This window comes from Marmota flaviventris, chromosome 16 (assembly GCF_047511675.1).
Source record: "Marmota flaviventris isolate mMarFla1 chromosome 16, mMarFla1.hap1, whole genome shotgun sequence".
NCBI classification, from domain to species: Eukaryota; Metazoa; Chordata; class Mammalia; order Rodentia; family Sciuridae; genus Marmota; species Marmota flaviventris.
This window is the reverse complement of record NC_092513.1, coordinates 65,804,531-65,815,882: the sequence shown is the minus strand read 5'-3', so window position 1 is coordinate 65,815,882 and position 11,352 is coordinate 65,804,531.

Genomic DNA, 11,352 nt, shown 5'->3' with positions numbered 1-11,352 from the left:
CTTCCAGTTTATTTCCATTTCAGATGGTACAATGTAGTGTGTGTGTGTGTGTGTGTGTGTGTGTGTGTGTGTGAACCTCCATCTTTCTCCTCTTCCTCCTCCATTTGTTCACAGGGTTGTCTGAATATTTTATTTTGTGGTATTTTTCCCCTTCTTTGTCCAGTACCCATTCAGAGGGTGGTTTTTTTTTTTTTTTTTTTTTTTTTTTTAGCACAGCCACTGCTTGATAAGCTTTTTTGTTTTGGGTGCTGAGGATCTAACCAGGGATGATCTACCACTGAACTACATTCACAGCCCCTCCACACACTTTTTTAAAAAAAATGTAGCCAGGTGCTGTGGTGCATGTTGTAATCCCAGAGATTCAGGAGGCTGAGGCAAGAAGATCCAGAGTTCAAGGCCAATTTCTGCAACTCAGTGAGACTCTGTCTCAAAATAAAAAAATAAAAAGGCCTGGGGATGTAGCTCAGTAGTAAAGCACACCTGGGTTCAGTCCACAGTACCATTATCATCATCATCATCTCAGGGCTAGAACCCTGAGATTGCTCATGCTACCTGCTCTGTATGTTTGCCCACTAGATGGCAGGAGAGGCCTATGGCCTCTAAGACAACCACACAAACATTGCACATTTCAAAAAACCTTGAAATTTGTTCAAAGGGTTAGTCGGAATGTTCCCCTCTCTCCTTCAAAGGGCTGCTCTGAATGTCCCCCTCTCTCCTCCAATTTGTTCACAGGATTGGTTGAATATTTTATTTTGTGGTATTTTTCCCCTTCTTTTTCTCCTCCTTCCGTTTCTCCTCTTTCTCCTCCTCCTTCTCCTTCCTTTTGCTGGAATTGTGATTGAACCCCAGGGACATTCTACCACTGAGCCACATTCCTAACCCTTTTTATTTTTATTTTAGATGGGGTTTTGCTAAGTTGCCCAGGCTGGCCTTCAACTTGCAATCCTCCCACTTCAACCCCTGGAGTTGCTGGGGTTGCAGGTTGGCACCACCATGCAAGGCTTGCCTTTTTTATTTTTACTTTTTAACTTCAATTATTCTACATCGTTCACAGCTCATCCTTAACAAATTGCTGCTATGCTTTTCCTGAGGGAAAGCTGACTGGGTATTCTCCAGCTGTGCTCCTGGTTTGTGCCTCAGCTGATGGAGTCTACACAGATACAGTGTCCAGTGAATATCTTCTAGATGATAATGGAAAAAAAGAAAGAATCATGACAGGGGGACCGGAGTGCTAACAACGCAAGTTGCATGGAAGACAGCAGAAGCACATTTAGAAAATTCCTTTTCACCACTTTACTTCATAGAGATCAAATATTTTTCTTAAAGTTTTGACCTCTGAAATATACTGAAGTAATAGTGTGATAAATTTGTGCTGGTGCTGCAACTCATTGGTAGAGTGCTCATCTAGCTTGTGGAGGCCCTGGGTTCCATCCACAGCACTGCAAGAAAAATTTAAATTTCCTAGATTTTTCTCAATTGTGTTTATTGTGAGAAAATGGATGATTGCTCTGGAACATCAGACAATTTTGTCATAATGCATCTTTTTTTTAGGGGGTGTGGGGTACCAGGGAATGAATCCAGGGGCACACAGCCACTGAGTTGCATCCCCAGCCATATTTTGTACTTATTTAGAGAAGGGTCTCAGTGAGTTGCTTAGCTCCTCACTTTTGCTGAGGCTGTCTTTGAACCTGGGATCCTCCTGCCCCAGCCTCCCAAGCCACTGGGATTACAGGCATGCGCCCCCATGCCTCCCTGGTGTGAGGCATCTTTTGAGTATGCTGTGGCAATGGGCAGAAGCAATGTGAGAAAGAACTTTGCTCCCTGAGAAGGAAATGGTTTGTCTGGATTCTAGTGAAGAGCTATGTTGCCTCCATTGGATAGAATCCAAGTCTCCAAAGCAGAAATAAGAAGGAAAATTTAAGATGTGACTGGTAGGACAGATGAAGAACTCTAGGTGGGGGCTGGGAAAGGAAAGCCCAGGCCATAGAAAGTGAAGGCCAGGTGGATTCACTGTGGTTAATAGTAGGCTACAGCAGTTCAGCTGTTGGAGGCTCTGGGTGGATCTGAATGTGTCCTTGGATTCCAGTGATTTTTTTCTTTTTGATGCTGAGATTTGTATGCCTGGCCCCACAGCCCAGCACATGACAGGCAAGCACTGTACAACTGGACTACCTCCCCAACATGTTCGGTAAATTCTGAAAGTGGGATCTTAGCCATCCTCATGGCAGTGGCAGTGACTGGATCCCTACCTGTCTGCTTATTCTGAAAATATGGCAGGTTGGTAAGGCTCTGTAAATACCGCACTGGTGGCCCACTAACACACCTCAGCCTGGTTGTGTTATAGTATGGGAATGATGAACACAGTAAATAACTGTGGCAAATGGGCAAGAAGTAACTCCAGAATTCTTCAAAAACTTTTCCTCTCTGGGAGATTGATTTTCTCTGTAAATTAAAAAACTATTCTGCTACAAAATCTGCAAACCCATTTATTTATTTTTAGCAGCAGTCTTCTATAAGAAATGAAATTTTGATAGGGAATCCCAATATTCAAAATCTAAATAGATAAAAACAAAAGGGGACTGGGACATGGCTCAGCCCAGTTGCACAGGCTTGGGTTGCACATGATTGGGTGCTTGAGTCTGATCCCTAGCACCAAAGACAAGAGAGGAGAAGGAGAAGAATAAAGGTAAGACCATTGGTGGAAAGCTTCTTGACTTACTGTGGGTGGTCAATAGGATCCCTTGGTTTCCCAAAACATGACTGGAATCATCCTGGACTGACTGTATCAGGAATTGCCTTAGATGGAGCCCTAGCTAAGGATCAGAGTCATCCTTGACTCACCAAATAAGTGATATGTTATGCTCGAATTCGGGACCCCCCAAAGACCACCAGAGACCAAGATCGATGTAAGCAGCAAAGAGGTGTTTATTGTGAGCTAGCTCAGTCCTCTGAGGTACACAGCAACTGGTGAAGCTGAGAGGCCCTGAGCCCAGGGTTTGCAGCAGTTTTATACACTCTGGGGAAGGCAGGGACTTCACATACATCATAGCCTCTCTTAGAAAATCATCACACACTTCGGGAAAATCATGAAACAACTCTAAAACCTGATTAGCACATTCACTGGCGAGAACAAGTTGGGTAAGGGTGATTGGTTAGTACCCGAGGGGGATTCGTCTGAACTGATTGGTTTAGGCCATGAGGGGTGTACTGCTGAACTACTTGATTTCCCAACATGTTATCAACCACCATAAACTACTGGGACGGTCATCTGATATCCCAGGTATTTTCCCTGTCTTATTGCTATGGGTCCTCACTTAGCCTGACTGAGTCAGGGACACCTGGCGCAGCAGATCTCTCCTGTTATTTGTAGATAAACAACTCAGCAGGATGGGTATGTGCCTAGGAGTGCTCTGTGGGTCTTTCTAAGGACAAGGGTCACGCCCCCTTCCTTGGACAGGCTTTGCTCTGAGGTAGAGGCTGGTTTTTCAATTGGTTTAGGCTTCGAGGGGTTGCGAGAGCTTATATGCTAAACTGCAGGGTTGCCTAATCATGTTATCAATCACCAAAACTACTGGGAGGGTCACCTGGCATTTCAGGTATTTTCCCTGTCTCACACTGATTGGTAGTTGCTAGGGGGCTGCTATAGGTCCTCACCTAACGTAACTGAGTCAGGGACACCTGGCACAGTAGATTTCTCCTGTTATTTACAAACAACTCAGCAGGGTGGGTATGTACCTAGGAGCACTCTGTGAGTTTTTCCAGGGACAAGGGTCACGCCCCCTCCCTCTGGACAGGCCTTGAGGTAGAAGCTGGTTTCTCAAAAAATGGAGTCACATCAGTTTCTCAATACTCATATTGAAATCTCTGGGACACTATGAAAGCAGTTCTAAGAGGAAAGTTCATTGCATGGCGTTCATTCCTTATTTTCTTAATCTGACCCACTGCCTGCATTCAGAGAAATGTTTTGTGCTGTGCAGGTTGTGGTTTAGGGAAGAGGAATCCACCACAGAGACAGGGAAAGGAAGTGTCCTTGAAATCAAGGGAGGAGTGTTTCAGGGATTGCTTTCTAGACCTGTAACAGTGTCCAATTTATGCTTTGAAGATAGCACTTGCTGCTCTGCCACTGCAACTTATTTTTAAAATGAACATGTTTCTTTCTCTCCTCCTGCTCCTCCCTAATCTCTCCCCTCCCTAATCTCAGGGGAAACAGGATTACCTTTCTTCCTCATCCCAGGCAGAGTTATCTGTCCTTGAGCACACACCCACTACAGGAAAGAAGTAATCCAACTTGAGGGATGGTAGCAGAAGATCTCAGAAAAGACCATCTCCCAAATTAACAAGTGAATTACAACTCTAATAGAGAACACAAGGAATGTAGCCTTTGAGTCACCTCTTTAAAAGCCCCCTGTTCCCTGCTGATGGGCAGAGTCATAGCCTTTGGGAGAGGAGTCCCCTGTGTTTCTCCTTTGTTAGGAAAGCAATATACCCTTTTCCTTTTCTCAAAACTGTTCTTGTTATTGGATTGGCATCGGGATGAGGATCAAGCTTTCGGCAACAGTCTTGATGCTTTGACCAAATCCCTTGTCACTTTGAAACTTACATTTTTTTTTCTTTTTCCCTATCTTCTTCTTCCTAATCTCTCCTAACCTAATCTCATTTTCTCTGATTCTCCTCTATAAAGAGTCCCCTGTTCCTGCTGATGGGCAGAATCACAGCCTTTGGGACAGGAGTCCCCTATGCTTTTCTTCTGCTAGCAAAGCAGTAAACCATCTTTTTCCTTTTTCTCAAGACCCACTGGTTTGGAAGTTCCATGGTCTATTGTGGCCTTAATGTGATGTGTGGAGCTCTAGAAGCCCATCCCACAGCAGTGTGAAATATGTAAGCAGTAAAATGATAAGATGAATAGAAAATTAAAAACAGAGATAGCCAAGTATGAACTCTTCTTTGGAAAGATTTGGCTGAGAAGCGGAAGAGTAATTGCATGGTACTGTAACTGAAAGTAATTGCATGGTACTGTAACTTGTCCTCTATGCCAATCCAGTAATGAAAACAAGATCTTCAGGAACAGGAAAATGAATGTTTTATTGCTTTGCTAGCAAGGTAGAAACACAGGGGCTTCGTGTCCTAGAGCCTATGATTCTGTACATTATGGGGAATAGGGGTTTTTAAAAGAGGTGATTCACAGAAAATGAGATTAGAGAGGAGACATCAAGAAGGGGAAGATCAGGGTAAAGAAGATCAGAGAGGAGGTTAGGGAAAAGAAGGTTGGGAAAAATAAAAAACATGGAAGTTTCAAAGCAACAAGTGATATAGTCGAAGCATCTAGTGAACCCCTGTTGCAGTACTTGTGGGGCAGTGCAACAGCCTGCAAGACAGGGACCAGTGCTTCTCCATACAGATTTGGCCAAAGATTCCAGGATGGTATGGTGTCCAATCCATCCTTTGCCTTATAGAAACAGGCTTCTGTAGCCAGGCAAATGACCCTGTTTCTTAAGTGCCACCTGCCCCACCTCCCCAAAATGTAGAAATATTTCAGCCAGAGATAAAGGCCAGGGATGAACTTTGCTCCAAAGTTCTCCATTCTTCAGGATTTTTTTTTTTTTAACTATTAGTCTTCATGCCCACTGGTGACAAGCCAGCTCTGCCCTGCTGGGGGACACTTAGCCAGGAGCAGCTCCTCCAGCCTGTTGCTGCTTGACAACTGTTGGAGAGACCCTGGCAGACTATGCATGGCTAGACTAGCAAACACCTGGCCAGTTGCCTTTCTCCATGGCATTGTCTAAGTTCTACAGAAACTCCAGACTGGAACAAGTACCTGTTGGCATAGCTAAGACAGGTCTGCAGGTCCAGTGTGGCTGCCTATAGCCTGCTTCCTTGGCTGCTGTCTAGATGGCAGGTGTTGCTCTGTCCAAAACTGTCCCACAAAGCTGCGGGGTGCTCAGTAAGTCTGTCTACAACACCCTGAGCCAGTCTTGTCTTGGCTGGAGGACTTCCAGGAAACCTGAACCTTGTTTCATTGACCTTGAGTTTTAAACAGCATATGTGGTTTTTAAGTTGTGGGTGTCTGAGGCTCTCACCCTTCTCCCCACAAACCTAGCAGCCTACCTGGCTCCTCTGGGATGAACAAGGCAACGAGTGGATGAATTGAACCCTGCGATTCCTTGGAGGATTCTTGACAGGTGCAGAGTCAGGGAGAGATTTTTGGCTTTGTTTTTCTAAGTTGGAAAGACTTGGTCATATTGATAATCAGGGTGAGGTGTGAGTGGTGGAAGACGGAGAGTTCCAGAACAGAAGACCATGCAGGAGGGTCCAGGGTGGGGAGAGGATAGAGGAGCCTGGACCTCCCCCTGGGCAGGAAGGGGTAGATTTTAGCAGCTCTGTGGATTGGCATACCCTGGTCCCACACTATGCTGGAACGGAACTGGTGACTATGTGAGGTCCACTCAACCCTGTTAAACAGAGATTAACCTGCTTGCAGTCACATGTGAATGGGGCTAGCACCTGGTAGGCTCACTCCAGCCTTGGCCTCTAGCCACCCCAAGCCAATATACAGCTCTGACTCTGTCAGATGCTGCACCTATCCATGCCCGGGTCTTTAACTGTACAGGCCCTGGAACTGTGAACAACTAATTTCTGTTTTTTTCCAATGCCCAATTTGTGTATTTTGTTATGGGACTAGGACAGAAGTACCTCAGTATGTCTGTAAGAATCACTTCTTTATTCTTTCCTTCTTGGTGTTGATTTTATCCTTCTGCTGATAGCAAGGAGACTGCACAATTCCAGATGTTAAATAATAGAAGTTTTCTTAGGACTTGATTTTTGGATCAAAGAGCTCTGTCCCCCTCCCCCCAACTCCCCCTGCACAGCTTCTCAGCAGATTCTTTGTCTTTCTGGCCAGTGCCAGGTCACATGTGGCTCCTTACCATGTTTGGATCCCCAGTACTGAAATGAGGGTGGTTGAGAGTAAGAAATGTGGGTACCCAGATAAGACAAGGTTTATTAAGAAGAGCATCCCCAAAATGTGATGTTAGAATTTGAGATCTTCAAATTGCTACATAAAAACATAAAGGTTGTCCATATTAATGGGGTGCTGAGCAATGTTTCAATACACATAACCATTGTGTAATGTTTAAATCAGAATAAACATATCTATCTCCGCTGGTGGAAAAAAATGCAAAACTCAGCAAGGTCCAGGAAGTGGACCTGGTGGGGCACAGGTGACTGAAGTGATGTGCAGATAAAGAACTGGAATTAGAAATATCTGCAGGTTACAAGCCTCGGCTTCTGGATGGGTTGTCCATGTGGATATTGAATGCACCCAGAATTATGGCAAGAGATGGAGGTGTAGCAAGAATCAGGGGCCATGGAGAAATTGTAGGTGACAGTGACAACAGTTAAGGAGGGTGAGGAGCCCTTTTTCTTCTCCCCAAACCGGGTTGATTATGAGCGCCTTCCTTGTGGGCAGGTCTTATCCCACTGCCCAGGTGCAGGTGGGTACTCACCGCTCGCCTGTCCTGGGGCTCCAATCTCCACTGTTCTCCTTGCTTCCTGGATTCCCTTTACTTCTGTGTTTTTCTTCTTGGCTGCACACTTGTATCCCCTGGGGAGATTCTAATTTCTTGATGTCCAGGTCACACTGTCCAGGTACCATCAAAAAATAATCCAGAGTGGGAGGTTCAGGCCTAGCAGCTGCTCTGATAATTATTCACTTCTGTGCAGCCTGGTTTACCAACTGCTCTGCCTACCCCATCCCTGCCTTCACATCTTAAGAGGTAGCTGCAGCAGGTAGCTCCCTTTCATTGAAGAAACCTCTGTTGAGCCCTTCTCCCTCCATATACTGGGAATACAAAGGTGAGAAGCACATGCATGCCCACCCACCAAGACACTCAGCTAGGGGACGATAGGTGCTGGGGCAGAGGTCTTCAGGGACTCCGAGCATCCAGGAGTTGATCTTTACCCTGCACTGGGGGAAAGGAAGTCAAGGCTTTGCTCATCTTCATCTCCATTAGACCCCACAGCCAGCCAAGCCCACTTCCTGTATCCAGCCTGGGTTTGGAGCTGTTTTTCCTCAGTCACCACCAACTCTAAAATCTGTCAAAGCTCCATGAAGAGGGAGCAAGCCCTTTGTGTGATGGCTCCTGTACCCCTATCTAGCCTCAGTTCTTGCCACATGTCCTGCAGTGGACTGTACAGTCCAGCCTTCGTGATGACTTAAAGTTCTCTGAAAGTGTCTCACCCCTCACACCCTTGGGCCTTTGCACATTCTGCTCTCTTGCCCTAGAAGATGCTTCCAGGACAATTTGGAGGAGAGCACCTGAGTGGAGGAAATAGTATGATGAACAGATACCTGGGACAGGACAATGGCTGTGCATGGAAAACCCTGTTGCCCAAGGATGGACAGTCACTGTATCTTGGACTGCAAGTGCCCTTTAGCATCAGTTTCTCCCAGAGAGCTTGTTAAACCACAAACTCCTGGTCCCAAAATGCTGTGCTGCCAGGGGCCTGAGATGGGGCTCAAGAATTGACCTATCAGACTTCCAGGTAGACCACTTGTGGAACAGTGTGAAGGCAGTAAGAGATGTGGCTAGAAAGGGGGGACTTTGGCAGAGAACAAAGATATCATCAGTATAGCACAGCAGGAATGTGACTTTTGCTTCTTTCCTTACTGTGCACTTACTATGTTTCTGACTCCAGAAATACTAAAAAGAAAATGACATAGTTTCCAATCTCAAAGTTTTTCACCCCAGTGAAAGGAGGAAAGTAAGTCAAAGCATAGCTTTCTGCCTTTAGGTAAAATGGTGAATATTTATTATGGTTGGTTAGTATCCTCTTCAGATTTGAGCAATCAAGGAGGCAGAACCACATTTGGGTTCTGCTCTTCTTGCTTTCTAACTGCAGATCTTATGTCCCATGAGTATGTTCTTTAGTTCCCTGGCCAGTAAAATTAGGGTGGTGACATATTATGCATCCAAAGGGTTGTTTTGCATATTGAACAGTTTCTGGTCCATAGCAAGGGCACAACCAACAATTGAAGTTACAATTATGATCATGCAAAGAACTCAGCCTCCAGGTTTGGGGGTATCTTTCTAGGAAATAATTCCTGACAGATGGGATTCATTGATGAGGATGGTTGCAGTGTCTTCTGTTCAGAATACTTAGGAAATAAAAGGCTAAGGAATAGTTAGGTCTCTGGCTAGTATGAGCTAGTGGCAGTAGGCCTGGATGATCTAAAAATATCAGTTAACAGGGATATCCATGCACCACTCATTTAATCCTCACAACAGACTAGTGTGAGTGGTTAATTACTCTCCTGATTTTACAGGTAAGGAAACAAGTTAGATGAGTCTATTCCCACTCCTGGGGCAAAATACATAGTAAGACCAAGCTTTGGAGTCAGTCAGATGTGGCCATGAGTTCCGTGGCAGCCAATTACTGGTGTGTCCTTGAACATATGTGACATCTCCACATCTTCACAAGTGCAGTACCTGAGCAGTGCACAGCATGCAGAACACATACAGCAAGGGACCTACTCATAGCTGCTTGTCGCAATATGCAACAGAATCAGGGCCACTCTGAATGGATTGGGCTGGCAATGAAAAAAAACACACAAACACAGAAAGTACCTTTTTTTGGGTTCAGGATGGCTCTGCACTCTTGAGAATTAAGCTCCCATGCTGGAGGTCAAGGATAGCAAGGGAGGCAAGAGGCAAGAGGCAGGCAAGAGAGCGAGTACACCTGAAAACACCCTATTTATTGGGGAGAAGCCATTCATACTATATTCCACCCATATAAGGCAAGAGATTGGATTTCGGAGGATGGAATCTTGCTTGATGATGTCTTGTGGTCAGCAGTTTGATGACATCTTGAAGAGTCACACCCATCTCAGGTGTTGTGTGGGATCATAGGCAGTGAGAGAGAAAGGGCACACATACCTCGCCCAGCCCAATCACTCAGAAATGTCAGCCTAGTTCCATCATATACTCAAATGTGCATAGCTCACACACACAGCCCATGGCTGGACAGCGACAGTTGCCAATCACTGTGGCATGGTGTGAAGGGTGAATCCTGCAAATCTGAGTTCTTCCCTAGTTTATCCCCAAGCTTACAATCGCAGAAGAATTGTGAAACCTTCTTGAACCCATTTGCTCATTTGTAAAATGGGTAGAATAATATCAACTGAAGGGAACTGTAGTATAAAGCTACAGATGTTAAGGTCACAGTAGATGGTGGAGCCAGGGTCCTAACATGGGTCTTTATGCTGTCCACTGTCTGCTTTTTCCACTTCCCTGACTCACACAAAAATATTCCTCCTGGCCACAACCTGCCCCTGCTCCAGGGGTTGAGAGTCAGTAATGACCTTGACAATGGGCCTGCCCTACACATCTACCCTGGAGAGGGTTTCCCTCTTCTTCAAACCAGCATCTTACAACTTTGAACTTGGACTTCTGTTGACAGTTTTCCCTTGGGGAAAAAGGGAAACAGACTCTCCTTTTCCTTAGAAGATTTACCCCAGAACACTTATAATTGTAAATTTACATCTTATTGAGATGTAGGTACATGTTTTTTAAGAGCTAAAAAGGCCTGTTTGCGTATTTACAACCTGGAGCAGTTTTTTTTTTCTGGAGGGATTTGGGAATCATCTTCTAGAAATATTATCTTTGAGGAGGAAGTATCCCTATCGTCCAAGGAGGGCTGGGGTCCAATTTTCAGGGAGCACCAGGCTTCAAGTTGCAAACCTATCTCCTGTCCTAAATATATACATTTATTTCTGTTTTGGATGAAGGAAATTGGTAAACACAGTGCCACATTAATTTCCAGGGGACTTTAGGATGAACACTGTGACAGATGCTGTTAAGTCCTCTTCCTCCAGGACCATTCATGCAAATATACATGAGTTTGTTGGGGCAGGCCCCCTAATGGCTGTAGTTATGCTCCCCAGCTGCCTGCAGGCTGTGTTGTTTTTAGTGTGTAGCCAAGGCTGAGAACCAGCTATGCTATGGTTAATCAAGGACAGAAACACTGTGACTCAGCATTGAGTCAAGGTCATAAACATTAACTTATGAAAATGTAGCTAGGGGCGGGGAGATGGGGGTTTGGCTAAAGACTATGGCCAGCTCCAAAGAAAGGATGACCAGTATTCCCACAGAGCCCCGCATCTTCTTTCAATTGCCCAGTCAGACCCTGGGTTCAGAACCTTCCCAGGGGTTTGAAAAACGATGGGCTTTCTGTCTTTGCAGTCTCCTCCCGGGGTTGCCTGTAATGCGCATCGCCTTCGGATTTCAAGCTTACTCAATACCCAGCTGTCCTGGAGAGTATCTTGCGGGGTTGGCAGGTTTTGTTTTCCACTGTAAT